This window comes from Rhinolophus hipposideros (assembly GCF_964194185.1).
Source record: "Rhinolophus hipposideros genome assembly, chromosome: 3".
Classification (NCBI taxonomy): domain Eukaryota; kingdom Metazoa; phylum Chordata; class Mammalia; order Chiroptera; family Rhinolophidae; genus Rhinolophus; species Rhinolophus hipposideros.
The window spans coordinates 31641781-31660289 of NC_138049.1; positions in this window are offsets into that span (position 1 = coordinate 31641781).

Sequence of the window (18509 nt, forward strand, 5' to 3'; positions counted from 1 at the left end):
ACTTGCGGCGGGAGGGGCAGAGCAATTGGAAGAATTAAGTACTATTAATTAAGAAGTTTGGAGTTTGGAAAAAGTGACATAATGGGAAGAAGGCCAGATTGGGAAATCAGTTTGGGATTCATTAATTGTAGGTAGATATACGTACGAGTACAGCCTGATATTCAAGGGAAAGATATGGCTGGAGAGAAAAATCTGTGAGGTATTGAACAACTGAAAATGATCTCAGTGAAACATGAAGAGCCCCTAAGTGTTTGGAATCAAATTGAGGACTGAGAATATTTATTATGAGATCTTTTTTTCTCCATCTCTGTCATCATTTAAGGCCCTATTATCCAAGGAAAGATGAGATAACTGCCTAAATTCCAATAAAGAGAATGCTGGTTTTGCCAAAAGAAATGAGTTTATCAGTACTCAAATTGAAAAAGAAAATGAAACTTTCAACACACATTTTTTAACTGTCAGTAAGACCCAGACTGCCAAACTTAAGCTAATATAAAAGATGTTCAGGACAATCAGATTTCTATCTAGGAAGATGACTGGATTTTACCACTATGGTACATTCACTCTCTCTTGTATTCACTTTAATCATTTTCATCTCTGTCTTTTCCATTACCACATCACTTCTTACAACCTAGAAATTTCAATATGTCTTTATGTCAGTAAAAGACAATAAACTAGTTATGACATAATTTTCAATTGTTTAGAAAGAAAATAAGCTGCTAAAATAGAGATTAGGGTAAAAGACTGAAAAAGAAAACAGTAGATACCTTCTTGTAATTGTGAGTCAAAGATCTAGAGAACAGTTATATGTGAAGTTGAATGATTTTGACAACAATGTTAAATAGGTTGCTGATACTTGATCTGCTTTTAAATTTCTGACCAGAACTGGCACTTAGAGAAAAGAGGGAAAATGTAAGATAAATCTGCAAACATTTAAGAATGTCAGCCTCCTCATTTCAAATAATTGGTAATAAAAGAAACAGTGTTATTATAAGTTTAGGAAGGCCTATTTTAAAAGGTAGAATATATGTGTGATGTATGTATGTGTATATCATCTTTCTTAATTATGGTATTTTTTAAATAAATTTTAAAATTAAAATTGGGCATAAATTACACTATTTCTATAATTAGTAGGTATGTTTATGTTCAATACACTGAGAAATGATACACCATAGAAGAGCCAAGTTCATCTTAAAAACTAACCCATGAACAATCTGAAATACATCTCCGAGCATCTATCACTGTCAATAAAAAAAAAAAAAAGACATTTTTGTGGGTGAGTATAAGCCAGATAGACTTTCAACACTTTTTCATGTTAAGGAAGAATGATAAATTCTATCTAGAAATATTACAAAATAATAACAGAATCTGTCTTGTATATGATTTCTATCCTGTGCAATCAAACAGAATATTATTTTTAAAAATACCTTAATATAAGTTTTAAGGACTCTGCCTTCAAAATATATACAGAATCCTACCATGCAAAGCCTAGGGCCTAAATCACCCTAATTTCACATCTGTTTTATTTCAATAGTCTCCCTACGATTCTTTCTACTTCATTCTCTGGCCATATAAACTTTATTTTCAACACAAAATCCAGAGTGATCCTTTTAAAATGTTGCTTTCACTTTGCCATAGAAAAGAACAAATAGTGCCATTTGTGACAACGTGGATGGATTTTGAGATTATTGTGCTAAGCGAAATAAATCAGATAGAAAAAGTTGAGAAGCATATGATTTCACTGATATGTGGGATATAAAATTGAAAGCAACAAAGGAACAAGACAAACAAATAAAATAAAATAAAAACTCATAGACACAGACAATAGTTTAATGGCTACCAGAGAGTAAGGATTGAGGGGGTTGTAGAGGAGGGTAAAGGGGAGCAAATAGATGGTGACGAAAAGAGAACTGACTCTGGGTGGTGAACACACAATGTGGTATATAGCTGATGTATTACAGAATTGTACACCTGAAACCTATATAATTTTACTAACCACTGGCACTCCATCAAATTTTAATTTAAAAAAATGTTGATATTACATGACTCTTCTGCTTTGACCTCTCTTTCTAATAGTCACTTCAATCACTCAGTTCCTACCTGCTGGCCCCCTTGCTGTCCTCCATCACCCAGGCACACTTCTACTTCAGAGACTCTAGTAGTTTCCTCTGCTCACCATACCTACAAAGTTTCCCTCCTTCCTCTTTCAGGATTTTGCCCAAATCTTACCTTCCACATGAGACTGACCTCTTACTTCACCATTCCACTAACACTTCCAATACTCCTACTCTCCTCTGCTTCCTTTTCCATATAGTACTTTTTGTCTATCGTACTATAATTCACGTACTTCTTACATTTATTTTTTATCATTTGTCTACCCTGCTAGAAACTGAACTCTGAGAGGGCAGAAGCCTTGGCTATTTTATTTAATATCTCAAATGCTTAGAATTGTGTCCACCACTTAGTATTTAGTAAACACTTTATTGATACATGAACAAAAGCTCAGCTTCAAGTTCAAAACATCATCAAAAGCATTTTCTGAAAAACAGGAGAATTTAAAACTGCTCAGTATCATCCCAAAAGGATCAAGAGACATCAAACAGCATGTTATATCTGTTTATTTTGGATTCCAAGCTCGTTCCACTACTTAATTCCCATACATACAAGTGATTCTTCTTTACCTAAAATTTCTCCATGAGAAATCATAATAATAACAAAAGGAAAACTACAATTAAGTTGAGTTTGTTTGGTCAAGAAGTAGGAAGAGGAAAAATTGAAAAATAGTGTTATGTTTACTGACACAGTGGGAGTAGTTTGATGGATGCATTATCACATTGTATGTGTTTAGTATTTGTGTTTACTTAAAAATAGCTACAGACCTCTTGTTTCTTTTCTTCACAATGTAAAATGAAACAAACACATTTTTTTTCTAAATTTCTTCATGACTTACTTCTGAAGTATTATGGCATAATACGGTATAAAAGTACTGACTAGATTTAATACACTGGTTATTGAAAAGAAAAATAAAAGGTTTTGGAAAACTGGTTTGATACTGCCAAAAATAGTTATAAGTAAGCATATTTCTTATTATTAAAATACTACTTTTTAAGTAAAATAATATTGACATATCTAAACAGAGTAAAAGCAGCAGCATTTATATTTTCTGGAAGAATATATGTTTGGTCAGCCAATCAGAAAAGAAACATTAGACTGGTGAAAAAATAATTGTGGTTTAAAAGGTTAAAAATAATTGCAAAAACCACAATTACTTTTGCACCAACCTAATACGATGCTTAAGTGCATTCCTATCCCCAAACATCACAATGTAATAACAAATACATAAGGAAGATTCAGTCTACCTGACTGGCTCAGCAGAGTAAGCTACTCTCTCCATTCCTACTATAAAACCCAGACTGATGTCCATTGCATCCTGAATGCTGCCAACTATTCTTTAAGTATCCTTACACTTCTGCTCAAAGAGCTCATGCTGGAGAAAATCTTCAGCCAGAATGTATACCTTGCTCGAAATAACAGAAAAAAAGTCATGGTAGATGGAAAAAGTGAATGAAAAGACCAATGAGGTCTTCAGTCAGACCACATAACTTTTTTAACCTCAGAGAGTTAAATATGGAGAAAAGATCTTTGAATGCAGTGAATGTAGTAAGAGCCATAAGCTTTTAACTTATTGAGGTCCCTACACATCAGGAACCTTAGGCAGGGAAAAGACCATGGTCATGTTGTGACCATGGAAAGGTATTCAGGCAAAGGACATCTCTGATTTGTCATAAGAGAGGATATAATTATTTAATAAATTGTTTACTTACTAATCTATTTCTCCATGCTGGCAGGAATTCTTATCTGTTTTATCCATTCTTGTATCACCATGAAAAAGCACAGAACTTGGTACATCCAACTACCGAAGGGGTTGAGAACATGCCACCCCAAAATATGCCAGTTTGGCATATTGATTATTTTGAGCTGCAGGCAGTTGAGAAATAGAAGATGCAGGAAGGGCTCTTTGACTTTCCCCTTTCAACCTTCAAGCAGGTCATAAATTTCTCATGACAAAGGTATCCTTTTTGTACTAAGAAGAAAAGAACATTCTTATCACCAGCAACTAGGAGTCAATACCAATTTGTACCTATATAAGCAAACCTACTAAAAAAAACTTTTTTACCATTTATTTCCCCCATGTACTTCCTAGTCACAGTAACACTGTTCCACTTGTTCCACTTGCCCCTAGCGCAAGCCTCATTATCTTGTCACATCCCACAATTTATTTTTCTTTATTTTAAAAGATATATAAGCTTATTGGCCTAACAGCTTGTGTGAGCCTTTATTTTTCTTTTGTAAACTCCCATGTACATGTTAAAACATTAAATAAAATATGTATATTTTTCTTCTGTTAATCTGTCTCATGTCAGTTTAATTTTTAGGCCCTGTTACATAATCTAAGAGGGTATAATACAGTCTCTCCCTTATAGTATTCAGTAAATATTGAGTACATATGCTCCTACCAGTAGAGTTGTATGCTTAGCAAGACTCAGTTGAATTTTTTAAGCTGTTTATGCCAGTTGTACTTGTTACTACAATTATGTAATTAAATAAATTTTATTCAAATTGATGACACGTGATTAATGATGGGTGTGCTATGTAAAGTAACTTAAATGCTTTGCAAGATTCCATAATGTGAGTCTTTAACATATATTCTCTATTGTATGATATATAGACAAGAAAACTGTGAAAGTTGACAGAAGACTTGAAAAAAAACCTAGAAATCATTTGCACTCAATTTTTGACTGGGAGGGGATTATATGAGCTCTCATTCTAAATTTAAGGAAACCAAACTTGGAAATTACAGATGTGTTTATCTTAGAAAGAGTAGAACTTCTCTCAGCAGACCATCATAGTAAAATCTTGGATCTCCATCAACAAATGAATCATTTGTTTTCATTTAAAGTGAAATGTTGCTATACGTATCTATATTTTTCTTATATTCCACTTCAAACAACTATTTCAGTTAACTTTCCACCTACAACTCCTGTATTGAGTAGGGAGGCTATTTTTTATATAATGTATAGAACATGTAATTATTTTATGTTGTTGATGAAAGTAACCCTGTTCCTCTGCTAATCTTAATGAATCCAACATAAAAATATTTCAGTTTTAATTCATGCTTTATGTGCGGCAAAATATTAATATTCCCTTTCCTTTGTAAACATTAGCTTTGATGAAAACATTGTTTATGTAAATAACTGTTCCAAGACAACCAAAGTTTCCAAGGAAACATGCTTCAAATTCTTCAACAGAATATGCAAATACAAACCTCTTTTTTGTTTAAATTGCCTTTGAATGAGGGACAAAGCCTAAAACAATAAACCAATTCAAAAAGATAAAAAGAAACAACTGGCAAAATGACTCCAGCGGCTTTTTTCGAAAGCCATGAAAATCATTCTCTTTTGCTTTAGAGATTTTAGTACCCAATGTCAATATTTGCCTATTGTTAACTGAGGAGAGATTAAAAATAAATTGGGTTTAAATGCTCTTGAATTTGCATGGTGGTGCCTTTGTCTCTTAATGATATCCATTCAGCTAGCTGATTATTAAGATTAAATTGCCTTGTCTAACAGTTTGTGACAGTTTTTAGCCTTCTTTCTATAGCAGAAATCAATGTGACTTCCCTGCTGAAAAAAAAGCAAAACAGAGACTAAAAAAACCAAGGGAAACTTGAAAGCTCATGCCAGTTGTACTATTATAAAAGTTAGTCATGTATCCAGACTATATTTACAAAGATTTATTATTTTACTCATTAAGTAATTATTTTACCACTACACAAAAAGAGATGCAGTATTCTGAGACACCACTGCCTCTGACTCATATAAACTAAGCTTTCAACCATATCTTCCACCACAACTCTTTTGAACTCTTAAGTCCAGTAAACAAGTCTAGTTTTTTATCCCCTAAACACATCACGCAGTTACATCTTTGCTGAATGAACCAACTCATAGCACCCATTTTGAAAGACTAAGTTAAAGGCTTGCCTATGTCTGCTTCAAACTGCAATGTGGGCTATAAAGACTACACTGTGAATCTAGCTTTTTTTTCCCCCAGTAACTTCAAACATTTTGAAAGAGAGTCAAAATGACCAAAAGGAAGAGTCTGATAAAGAACACCAGATCTAGACAGTAAAGTGGTAAAAACAGATTTTATTCAAGACTATTGCAATAGAGGGAAAGACACCTCAGTACAGAAGTGGGCTCAGTTCCAAATATAACAAGAAAAAATAAAAATTTATAGCCAAGGAGCTGGGGGTGAGGGTGGGGGATGATCAGGGATGAAAAATTACTAGGAGGAAACATGAGAGTTACATAAGGGAGGATTCTAACTAAACTAACAGGATTCTTGATGAAGGCAGACTAGGATGATCAGTTATCACAGATATCACCTGGAGATGATGGGAGATGAAGAACCTGATCAGATATCAAGGATGATCAGATACTGCGAGTAGGGTATTCTGGCTAAACCAGCTTAGTAGGATTCTTCCTATAAAATTGGGCAATGTAAAAAAGAACATGGAATTCCAAAAGTCAAAGCTTAGTTGGGAAAAGGATTCAGAGGAGTTTGACTAAAGTTTGGTCACAAAGAGACTCTTTGTCAGACCCTAGGAGCAGATAAGGGAGACTTTTTTTATAAATGGTACTGCCAGAATCTTGCAACTTTTCCAAAAAATAAGGGGAATTCTCTTAAGGAATGGGTGAAGAGTTTAACACATAGGAAAGCAGAATTGTGTGCAAACTAAAACATTCAGAAAAGATAGTCAAATATGGTGTCAATATCTGCTGTAAAGTCAAACACGAATGGACAAACACTGGCTAAATATAGTATGTAAACAAAATGGTTGGCATTTGAGTTTGAAATCCCCCAGAAGCAAACCCAGAAAAGGGGGTTAGAATATCAGTAATGTGTTTGGGAAAAGATCCGGGTAAATACCTATAAAAGAGTGAAGAGAAAAGGAAGGAAAGGAAGCCAATAAAAAATGCAATGCAAGTAAGATAACACCATGGGCAACTGGAACTAAATCCCACTAAAGAAATGTGGGAAAAGGTATAGAACATGCTCCAGAGTCACCCCAAATGAGGCTCAGGAACCTGTGAGAGTTATGTACCGCATCTCATTCAGTATGTTTCAGGACCACTTCTAGAAGAATTAATAATCCAGCACTTTTGGTTTGTACTGCATTTGAGCCAAACAGGCTACTCCAGTCGTAAAATGCCTGCAAGGGGAGAGTCATGTGTGTTTGCAAAAGGCAAACCTCAGCATTTAGAGTGAATACAAAGTGGATATGGATGAGGCATGAGCCAAAGTTAGAATAACCAAAATGAGATCTGATCACACTTAGCAAGAACTCAATCCATAAAATCAAGGATCCTGTTGTCAGACGGCTAAACCTCAGAGATCTGTATTTTGGTGGTTAATTGAAAACAAACAAACAAACAAAAAAACTGCTACACTTCAGAGAAGATGCAGAACATAAAGGAAGAAGGTAAGAGAATAGAACATGGCACAGAGCACAGTACAGAGAACCAAGAAACAGTGTAATAGTGGCTCCAACAGTGACAGAATTACACCTAGGACAGTAACAAAGGCTTATAATTTAATAGCCAGATACTAAACAAATGTAAAAGGAGTTTGAAAGACCTGTTGAAAGACTTTCAAAAATTATCATGATACCAAGAAGATAATATATAGGTCAAGGCAAGAAGCATAGTAAAGAGTGAACATTAAGATAAATAAAGATACCCAGGTCAAAGTGGTACAAAGGATATGTCCTTTGATAAACTCCCCTGATCCTTCATGACAAATAAAGTATAAATACACCAAAATTATATAGCCACACTCAAATTCAAAATAAATATTTCCATTGACCAGAAATGTGTACACACACATACACAAACACACACAAACACACACACACTCACGAATTGACAATTAAGTTTGAGAACTCATCCTAGAAAAAGTGCTACATACCTCGTTGCTGAATATCACTATGGTCACTTTCGAAGTACTCCCCTTGGGAAGCTATGCACCAACACCAGTGCCTAGTCCTCCCTTCAAAGCAATTTTGGAACTCTTTCTCTGGAAGGGCCATCAGAGCTGTCATCATATTACCCTTGATGTCCTGAATGTCATCAAAATGTCTTCCTTTCAATATTTCCTTAATCTTCAGGTAAAGAAAGAAGTCATTTGGGGCCTGATAGGTGAGTAGGGAGGGTGTTCCAATACAGTTATTTTTTTACTGGCTAAAAACTCCCTCACAGACAGTGCCCTGTGAGCTGATGCATTGTCGTGATGCAAGAGCCATGAATTGTTGGCAAAAAGTTCACGTCGGCTAACTTTTTCACACAGTCTTTTCAGCACTTCCAAATAGTAAACTTGGTTAACTGTCGTGTGCGTCTGTGTGTGTGTGTGTGTGTGTGTAATCAGTAATCTTCCATTATAAAATATAATAAAAAATGAGATTCAAGTTGCAATCACAACAAAAGGTAACTAATGGTTTCAATGCAATTCCAAACAAAATCCTGAGAGAATTTCATGAGACTTGATTTTATATTCCTAAAATTAATGTGGAAAACCAACGATTCTACCAACAAAAAATAAAGTTTTAAAGAAAAAAAGCAAGGTGGAGCTACTTCCCTACTGATATTTTTATTTTAAAAACTATAATAATTATTCCAGTATTATCTCAATGAAAGTAGAAACAAATAGAAAATAGAGAGCCTAGAGACAGGTCTTCACACATAAGGAAAAGAGATATAGTAGAAGTAATGGAGATCAGTCGTGAATGATAAAATGTCAAACACTGAGTTTATCCAACTGTTTATCTCTAAGGATACCTTGGGAGCATCATTCTCTGTTTATTAGATCAAATGTTCATGAGCTATATTTTTTCTATTTATTTGTTTCCTTGAACTATCAAGTTTTGGAGAATGTGTTTCTAAATATTTTTCTAAGATAGTGGACTTATTCATTTATCATTTTAATGCTTTCATTTTTGTAGCAGAGTTAGCGTCTCTTTCATATAATGCTTTTGCCTAAAAAGTCTAGATTGTCTAATAATAACAGAATTTTCGGGTGTTTTTTTGGAGGGGCTATCTTTTCCTATTCCTTTAATTTTGTGTGTTTATAATATTAAGTGTGTATTATATAAGCATCAGGTATTTTGCTTTTTACTCTAATTTGATAATTTTTGCATTCACTAGAAATTTAGTTCAGTTATTTATATTTATTATGACTATGGCTGTATTTGGATTTACTTGTATCACACTCTTATGTATGGTATCCCACTTTTTTTTTAATTAATTTCTAGCCTTCTTTTGGATTAGAATCTTGTTTTCTTCATTACATGTTCCTATTAGTTTAGAAAACCTATCCTTATTGTTTAACTCATTTATATTTATTGTAGTTACTGCTGTTTGGATTTATTTACCAACTTTTTTATGTGCTTCCTATTGACCTTAATATTTTCCTGTTTTTTTGTTTTTTCTTTTCTTTTCTTTTTGTTGCTGTTGCTGTTACTGTTTTTACTAATTTTTTATATTCTTTGAGATTAAAGTTTGGTTTTCTTCATCACATTTTTCCTTCTACCAGTTAGAAATTATATTGTCACTATACACTTTTTGATTACCCTTACTATTTTAAGATGCATATCTAACAATGTCTATAAAGTGTTGAATCTGATTGTGAATTCTATTGTTTTATGTGGTTCTCTCCTATAGTCTCTTATTTCTCTCTTTCTGTGTGTGTGTGTGTGTGTGTGTGTGTGTGTGTGTGTGTGTGTGAGAGAGAGAGAGAGAGAGAGAAAGAGAGAGAGAGAGAGAGAGAGAGAGAGAGAGAGAGAGAGAGAGAGAGAAGATTGAGATTTTTTTTTTAATTTTGTCCTCATATTTCTGTGAACTTGATATGAGGAAATTCTTGGAAGTCTTGTTTGCAGTTGTACTCCAGAGAGGAATTGTGTGTTTGGAAATTGCCTGGAGGCATTACCAAAACGAGACAATTTTATACTATATTCTCCATTTAAATGTTTTAGATCAACACAATGTAAATTTGGACCTCAAATCTACTTGAGGCTTGTTTTATAGATATGAATATTTATATTATTGTTTTTACTTCTTCCCAGAAAATTGAGACAGGAAAATGTCCTTGCTGTCCCCTTCAGCATTGTACCTTCTTTTCTCTTTACCTTAATATCCTACACTAGGGTATCAACTTTGTGCAAATGTCTCCTATAAGACTCTATACTCTGCATGTGTTCTAGGCTTTATATCCTATAACCTATGCTGCACATGCATTGCAAGGGTAACCTTAAGGTCTTTCAGAGTGAAAGTAAGTTTTGGCTCTCTTTACCTTAGAGGGTTTCTGCTTTGATTTTGTGTTTGTAGTTTTTAAATTCCTTTCCTTTGTGCCAGCAAAACAATGTATTTCAATATATTTAAATATTTACAAAAACACTGTAATTATTCTGTTTGGGAGGGTCATTTGGGATATCGCACCCCCATATTTTTGGAAATAGTAGCAAACCTATATAATATGATTGAGAGGAATTAATTTTTTCTTTCTTAAGTTGCCAGTAAAATCTCACTTTAGATTTTGCAAATCAAAATCTGAAATAAATTAAACCAAGTGAAATTTCTAGAGATAATATATTAGTTTCATTTGGCAGCATAAATGTGAATTAATAAATCAGTAACCAAGTTTTAATATATGGCTTCAGAATAGGAACTAATTCTGCTTGTTTAGTCCAGTAACCTTGAAGTTCACAGCCAGGACTAAATTTTTCTGTACTTCTTCATTTTTATAGGTTGCTAGATCAGAAATAATGAGAAGTGAAAGTCTTGAATTCTTGGTATAAATTTAAATTCAGCTTGCTACTTTTTCTTAAAACTGTAGACATTGCTTATTTTTAAATTCTGGCTCCATAACATAATAATAGCAAGGGGCCATTTAACAATCATTTCTTGTTAATAAATATTTATACCTTGGGGGAGATCCCATCAAGATGGCAAAGAAGGTAAATGCAGTGTTTGCCTCCTCCCCAAACCATATCAAAATTACAACTAAATACAGAACAAGCAGATTAAGAATCACCTGAAGTCTAGCCCTATAAGTACAGACATACAGAAGAAGCCACTTCCAGACTGGTAGGATGGGCAGAGACACAGAACAGGCTGGTCCCATATCCACATGAGACCATTAAAAAATTGGGAGGGGGACAGCCTGGTGGCTCAGTTGGTTAGAGTGCAAGCTCTCTACAACAGGGTTGTCTAGGATATTGCATTCACCTCCAGGCTCCTCGCATAGGGCCCTTCGCGAATGACGCTTGTCGCGTAGATTGTGAGGCGAGACCCTGTAGGGGTGAAGTGTGGGGACAGAGCCAGGAGTGCAGTTTCCAGGCTCTTGGCCTCACGTGGAGAGGTGCTGGCTTAGGTAGTAAACGGCCATCAACTGTGATTGGATGGCCATCAGCTGTGGCTTGTTGGCCATCAGCTGTAATTAGTGAGCCATTGGCCACTAATATAACTGTCCTAAATAAAAGAATAAAACAAAGCTCCAGAAAAAGAAAGAAAAAAGAAAACTAAACAAAATGGAGACAAGCAATTTACCACATGCAGAGTTCCAAACAATCGTTATAAGGATGCTCAACGATCTCAGGGAAAACTTCAACAAAGAAATAGGAAACATAAAAGTGGAGATAGAAAACATTTGTAAAAAGTTAAAAATAAAGAATACAATAATTGAAATGAAGAATACTTGAGAGGGAATCAACAGTAGATTTGATGAAGAAAGGGATTAAATAAGTTATTTAGAAGATAAGATAGAACACCTAATCAGAAGAGAAAAAAACAAAAAGAAAAACAAAAAAAAAATGAGGGCAATTTAAGGAGCCTCTGGAACAATATCAAGCATACCAACATTCACATCATAGGGGTAGCAGAAGAAGAGAGGGAGAAAGGAATTGAAAACAATTTGAAGAAATAATGATGGAAAACTCTCCTAACCTGCTGAAGGAAATAAATATACAAACCCAGGAAATACAGGGATTCCCATACAAGATAAATCCAATGAGCCCCATACAAAGACACATCATAATTAAAATGCCAAAGGTTAAAGACAAGGAGAGAAGCTTAAAATCAGCAAAAGAAAAAGTTAGCAGCCTACAAGGGAGCTCCCATAAGACTGTCACCTTATTTTTCAACAGAAGCTTTGCAGACCAGAAGGGATTGGCATGAAATATTTAAAGTGATGAAACGCAAGGACCTACAACCAAGACTACTCTACCCAGCAAAGCTATCATTTAGAATCAAAGGACAGTTAAATAAAGACGTTCCCAGGCAAGAAAAAGCTGAGTCCATCAACAGCAAACCAGTATTACAAGGAATCTTAGAGGGACTTCTTTAAGATGAAAAAAGAAAGATCAAAAATATGAACAATAAAATGGCAATAACTATGTATCTATCAATGTTTACTTTCAATGTAAATAGATTAAATGCTCCAATCATGATAGGGAGCCTGAATGAATAAGAAAAGAAGAGGCTTACCAGAGGTTCACTTCAGATTGAAAGACACAAATAGACTGAAAGTGAAAGGATGGAAAAAGATAGCTTATGAAAATGGAAAGAAACAACAAACAAAAAGCTGGGGTAATAATACTTTACCAGACAAAATAGATTTTAAAACAAAGCCTATAACAAGACAAAGAAGGACCCAGTAATCTCACTTCTGGGTATTTATAGAGAGAAACCCAAAATGCCACTTCGAGGAGATGTGTGCAACTACATGTTCATTGTAGCATTGTTTACAATGGCCAAGATGTGGAGGCAGTCTGGGTGTCCATCAATGGATGAATGGATACAGAGTAGGTGGTACATATAATACAAGGGAATATATCTTGGCCATGGAAGTGAATGGGTTCTTGTCATCTGCAGTGGCATGGGTGGACTTGTAGGGTATTTGTGCTGAGTGGAGTATGTCAAACAGAAAAGGACAGATGCAATGTGATTTTGCTCATAGGGGGAACATAAAGAACAAAATAGACAAACAAACAAAGGAAAACCAAACTCATTGATACAGAGAACATTTTGATGGTTGTCAGATGGGTGGGGGTTTGGGGGGGAAGCTAATAAAAGGAAGTGATTAAGAAATACAAATTGCTTGTTATTAAGTAGGGTATAGCATAAGCAATGTAGTTAATAATATTTTATAACTATGCATAATGTCAGATATGTACTGGATTTTTGGGTAATAGATGAGAAGGAGTTTGGGAGGCTGGGTGAAAAAGGTAAAGGGATTAAGAAGTACAAATTAGTAGTTACAGAACAGTCATGGGAATGTAAAGTAAAGCATAGAGAATATAGCCAATGATGTGGTAATAACTATGCCTAGTGCCAAGTGGGTACTAGACTAGTCAAGCAGATGACTTCTTAAATTATACAAATGACTAACCACTATGTTGTATACCTGAAATTAATATAAAATAATTTTGAACTCTAATTGAAAAATTTTTGAAGGGAATAAAGATGAAAGGTAATAAGAGGTTCAAATGTCCAGTATAAAACAAGTAAGTCATGGGGATGTAATGTACAGCATAGGGAATATAGTCAATAATATTGTGATAGCGTGGTACAGTGTCAGATGGTTGCTGGACTTTTCACAGTGATCATTGTTTAGGTATATAACTGTTGAATAACCATGGTGTACCCCTGAAACTAATATATTGTACATTAGCTATATTTTAATAAAAATCTTTTAAAATATATATTTTAATGTTCTCCCTTGACAGTAAGTATTTTTCAGGATGATTCTTCAGGCTACCCAGTATTTAATCACATGATGTCATAAATATATTTCAGCAATCCCTTATTATTGAAGTTTAGATTATTTCTACTATTTACAATAACCATTCTTGTGCATAAATCTGTGGGAATGCTAAATATATTTCCTTAGGGTAAATTCCTAGAAGTGACAGTTTTAGGTAAACATATATACTTTTTGGTCTCTGATATATGGATATTTTTCACTGGCCTCCTGTTGGTTATACAAATGTGTCTAATGTTGTGTGATAACCCAAATTAGAAGGGAGGCTGGTGTTTTTCCCATTTTACTCTCCTAATTGTCCCTCTTATAATTTGGCTAAAGGAGTAGAGGGCGATATGGACAGTTCCATAGTCCCCTTGGCGGTTGTTCTCTAATCTCGCAGTCCTCTCATTCTTCCACAGCCCCTCAGCTGCCCACACTGAACCAGGTCCTGACTTCTGAACCTTTGAACGACAACGACGGTGCTTTTTTTCATTAAGCCAACAAGGAGGTTCTCCCCTTTTCAAGACCTAGCTCTTTCACAGCATTGGGTCCTTGAAGACACATTTCTCTCTTTTAATCTCACTGGCCTTTTTCTCAGATAACACAGGCAGGACTGGGTGTGGGCACATTGATGGCTTAGTGGATGGTCAGCATGCCCCTCGCACGCACTCAACGCCTAGACTTCTAGCTGAGTGTCTACTTCCTTGTCCTTCCCTCCTCCCTTGAAAGTAGGGAAGCTGGTATGATCAGAGAATGGTGACCGCTAGGGGGAAGTATTGCCTAAAGTCACAAGTTAGCCCGATAATCAGCTGACTCTGCCTAAGTACTGCCCTCCAGAAAAAGTGGTATCAATAGGACATCCGTGTATTAGAATGTCTATTTCTCCACACCTTGGTTAACACTGTTATTTTTTTTCTTTTTTAACCAATTTGAAAGACAACAACGGTGTCTCATGTTGTTTTAATTTGGATTCCTTTGTAATAAGGTTATACATTTTTAAAACACTTCGTTTTAAAAATTCTGATTATACAAACAAAACATACACTTCAGAAACACATTCATCCACTTAGAAATACACTAAGAAAGGACAGTCTGTCATGATTTCACCTCCAGAGGAAACTGTTTTTGTACACATACTTCCAGATTTTCTCCTATGTAAATATGTATATATAATAAATAAATATATTTTATGTCTAAACACATAGACCTAAACCTATCTCATTATATTTAATAACTATAGGAAAGTTTTACACAATGAATACCATAACTTATTCAACCAGTCCTATAATGATGAAATTTTAGCTTGTTTCTAATTTTTCACATGACTAGCAGTATTATAATGAATATCATTTTACATAAACCTCAGCAAACTTTGTGCAAACTTTTTGAAAATAAATTTCTAGAAGTATAATTATTGGGTTTGCATGTTAAGTTTGATAGAATGAAATTCCATGAGGTCAGAAGTTTTAGTCTATTATGTTCACAGCTTTAATCCCAGTGACTAGAATAGTATTTGGTACATTATAGGCACTCAATGAATACCTTTTTTCCTTCTTCTTTTTTTTTTTTGGGGGGGGGGGAAGGGAACAGGACTTTATTGGGGAACAGTGTGTACTTGCAGGACTTTTTTCCAAGTCAAGTTGTTGTCCTTTCAAACTTAGTTGTGGAGGGCGCAGCTCAGCTCCAGGTCCAGCTCCAGGTCCAGTTGCCATTGCTAGTTGCAAGGGGCACAGCCCACCATTCCTTGTGGGAGTCAAACCAGCAACCTTGTGGTTGAGAGGATGCACTCCAACCAACTGAGCCATCCAGGAGCTCAGTGGCAGCTCAGCTCAAGGTGCCATGTTCAATCTTAGTTGAAGGGGGAGCTGCCCACCATCCTTTGCAGGACTCGAGGAATCGAACTGGCAACCTTGTGGTTGAGAGGACGCACTCCAACCAACTGAGCCATTCGGGAGCTCAGGTCAAGGTGCCCGTGTTCAATCTTAGTTGCAAGGGCGGAGCCCACCAACCCTTGCGGGACTCAAGAAATTGAACTGGCAACCTTGTGGTTGAGAGCCCACTGGCCCATGTGGAAATTAAACTGGCAGCCTTCGGAGTTAGGAGCATGGAGCTCTAACAGCCTGAGCCACCAGGCCGGCCCTCAATGAATACTTTTGAATGAATGTATAAAAATATTTTGCCCAATTCTCATTTTCCCCCCAATTTACCCTCCTACTAATAGTGTATTAAAAAGTGCTATTTTCTTTCACAGTTGTCATACTAGAGGTTATTGAATTTTCTGATCATTACCAGTCCAAAGAGTAAAAAAATAGATATCTCATTTTCTTTTGCATCTAATTATCATGAAGGTAAGGTTTATTTATGTATCACCATTAGTATTATTCTAGTAATAGTCTATTGTCTTTTTCTCCCTTTTTATTGGGTTATTCTGTTTTTCTTAATATTTATATTTATGTCTTTAAGCATTAAAAAAAATCCCAAATATTGTCTATTATTAATTTTGTTTACATTTGCATGTAGTCAAATTTAACCATCTTTTTCCTTATGGATTCTATGATCCTTTTATGATAGGAAAGATCTTTGCTACCCAAAGATTAAGGGAAAAAAATATGCCTCTGTATGATCTTTTTCATCATTTTCCCACATTGAAAATTTTAATCTATCTCAATCTTTGGTTTTTGGTGGTAAATATGAAATAGGGTTTTAATTTTTTCATAAGTCCCTATAAAACTGTTCTAATTTCTTCATATTTTTACACATTTCTCTCAAGTTATTTATATTTTTATTGATTGAAAGGCATATTAATATATGCCTTTGAGAGTTTTGTTTGTCAGAACCCTTCAAGTTATTAACAACAGACAACTGAAAGTTTTATGAAGGGAAAAATCTACCAAGAGCATTAAAGAAATTTATTTCAAGGATGACTACATTCTAGCATCCAAACAATGTCACCAGCACTGAAGGTATTTCTTGTCTTAAATTCTCTCACCTTAAAGTCCTCACTTTCTTTTACTTTAGTTCCTTTCATAGGATGAAAATATGTGAAGAAATGTATTGTCACTGACCATTCCAGATTTATGTTACCCCAATTAATAAACTCAGAGCAGAGGGCAAGATTCTGTGCCCTACACCTCCAGTCAATTCACACTCAGCTCCACAGCCCTGCCTTACTAATAACAGAGACTCTCACATTTTCCTGGTTTTGGACATGTGATAACCGATGTGTGTTCTTGTGGCTAAGAAGAAGGAAATGCTGTGACTGGCCAGGACTGGGTCAGCAGTCCTGTGACCACAGGACTCAGGGACTGAAAGCACCAAGATAAACACACTATCACAGTGGAGGAGAAGCAGTTTTTCAGAGGAAAGGGTGTATTATGAGGCCAGATCAAAAATGAGAAATACTAGTGGGCAAACAAAAGCATTGAGTATCAAATCAAATATGAAATAGGATTTCATATTTGAAATAGGTTTCATATTCAAATAGTTCTGGTATACATATCATGAAAAAAATTTTCAGTTTGTCACTTGGATTTTATCTTTGTTTACCTACTCTGTTGAAGTAAAATCTCAAATTTCTATAGTAAATTTATTTTTCTTTATGGTTAATTGCTTACTCATATATATTTACATTTATAAATATTGTATAACTCAGTTAATGAGTGATATCCTAGGCCAAAGCAGGAAACATGAAATCATTGCCTGAACTACTTAATTATGAGATGGTATATAGTTAAACTTTGAGGCACGATGGTATTTTGGGATTGGAGTTCCTAATTTACAGTACTTGGGTTTACTCTTAAAGATAACTCAAAGTTTTGTTGTGTTGTGTTGTGTTTTATTATTTTATGAGCTGAAAAAATCATGGGGAAATTCTCACTAGGAATGGGAAAGGCTGGGTGGAATAGAACAATTGGCCCTTGAGAAAAAATAGAGTATAACAGTTGTTTTTTTTCATGCTGATACTATTTCACTTAAATATATTCTTCTTTTCTTAATTTATTAGGGTGACAATTGTTAGTAAAATTACATAGATTTCAGGTGTACTATTCTGTATTACATCATCTATAAACCCAATTGTGGGTTCACCACCTAGATTCAGTTCTCCTTCCATCACCATATATTTGATCCCCTTTACCCTCATCTCCCACCCACCACCCCCCTAACCAGCTGGTAACCACTAAACTATTGTCTGTGTCTATGAGTTTTTGTTTCTCATTTATTTGTCTTATTCTTTTGTTGTTTTTGGTTTATATACCACATATCAGTGAAATCATAGGGTTCTCTGTTTTTTTCTGTCTCATTTATTTCGCTTAGCATTATACTCTCAAGATCCATCCATGTTGTCACATATGGTCCTATATCATCTTTTCTTACCACCGAATAGTATTCCATTGTGTATATATACCACAACTTCTTTATACATTCATCTATCGAAGGACATTTTAGTTGTTTCCATGTCTTGGCCACAGTAAACAAAGCTGCAATGAACATTAGAGCACACGTGTCTTTATGGATAAATGTTTTCAGATATTTTGGGTAGATACCCAGGAGATGGTTTGCTGGGTCATATGGTAATTCTATTTGTAATTTTGTGAGGAACCTCCACACTGCCTTCCCTAACGGCTGCACCAGTCTGCATTCCCACCAACAGTGTC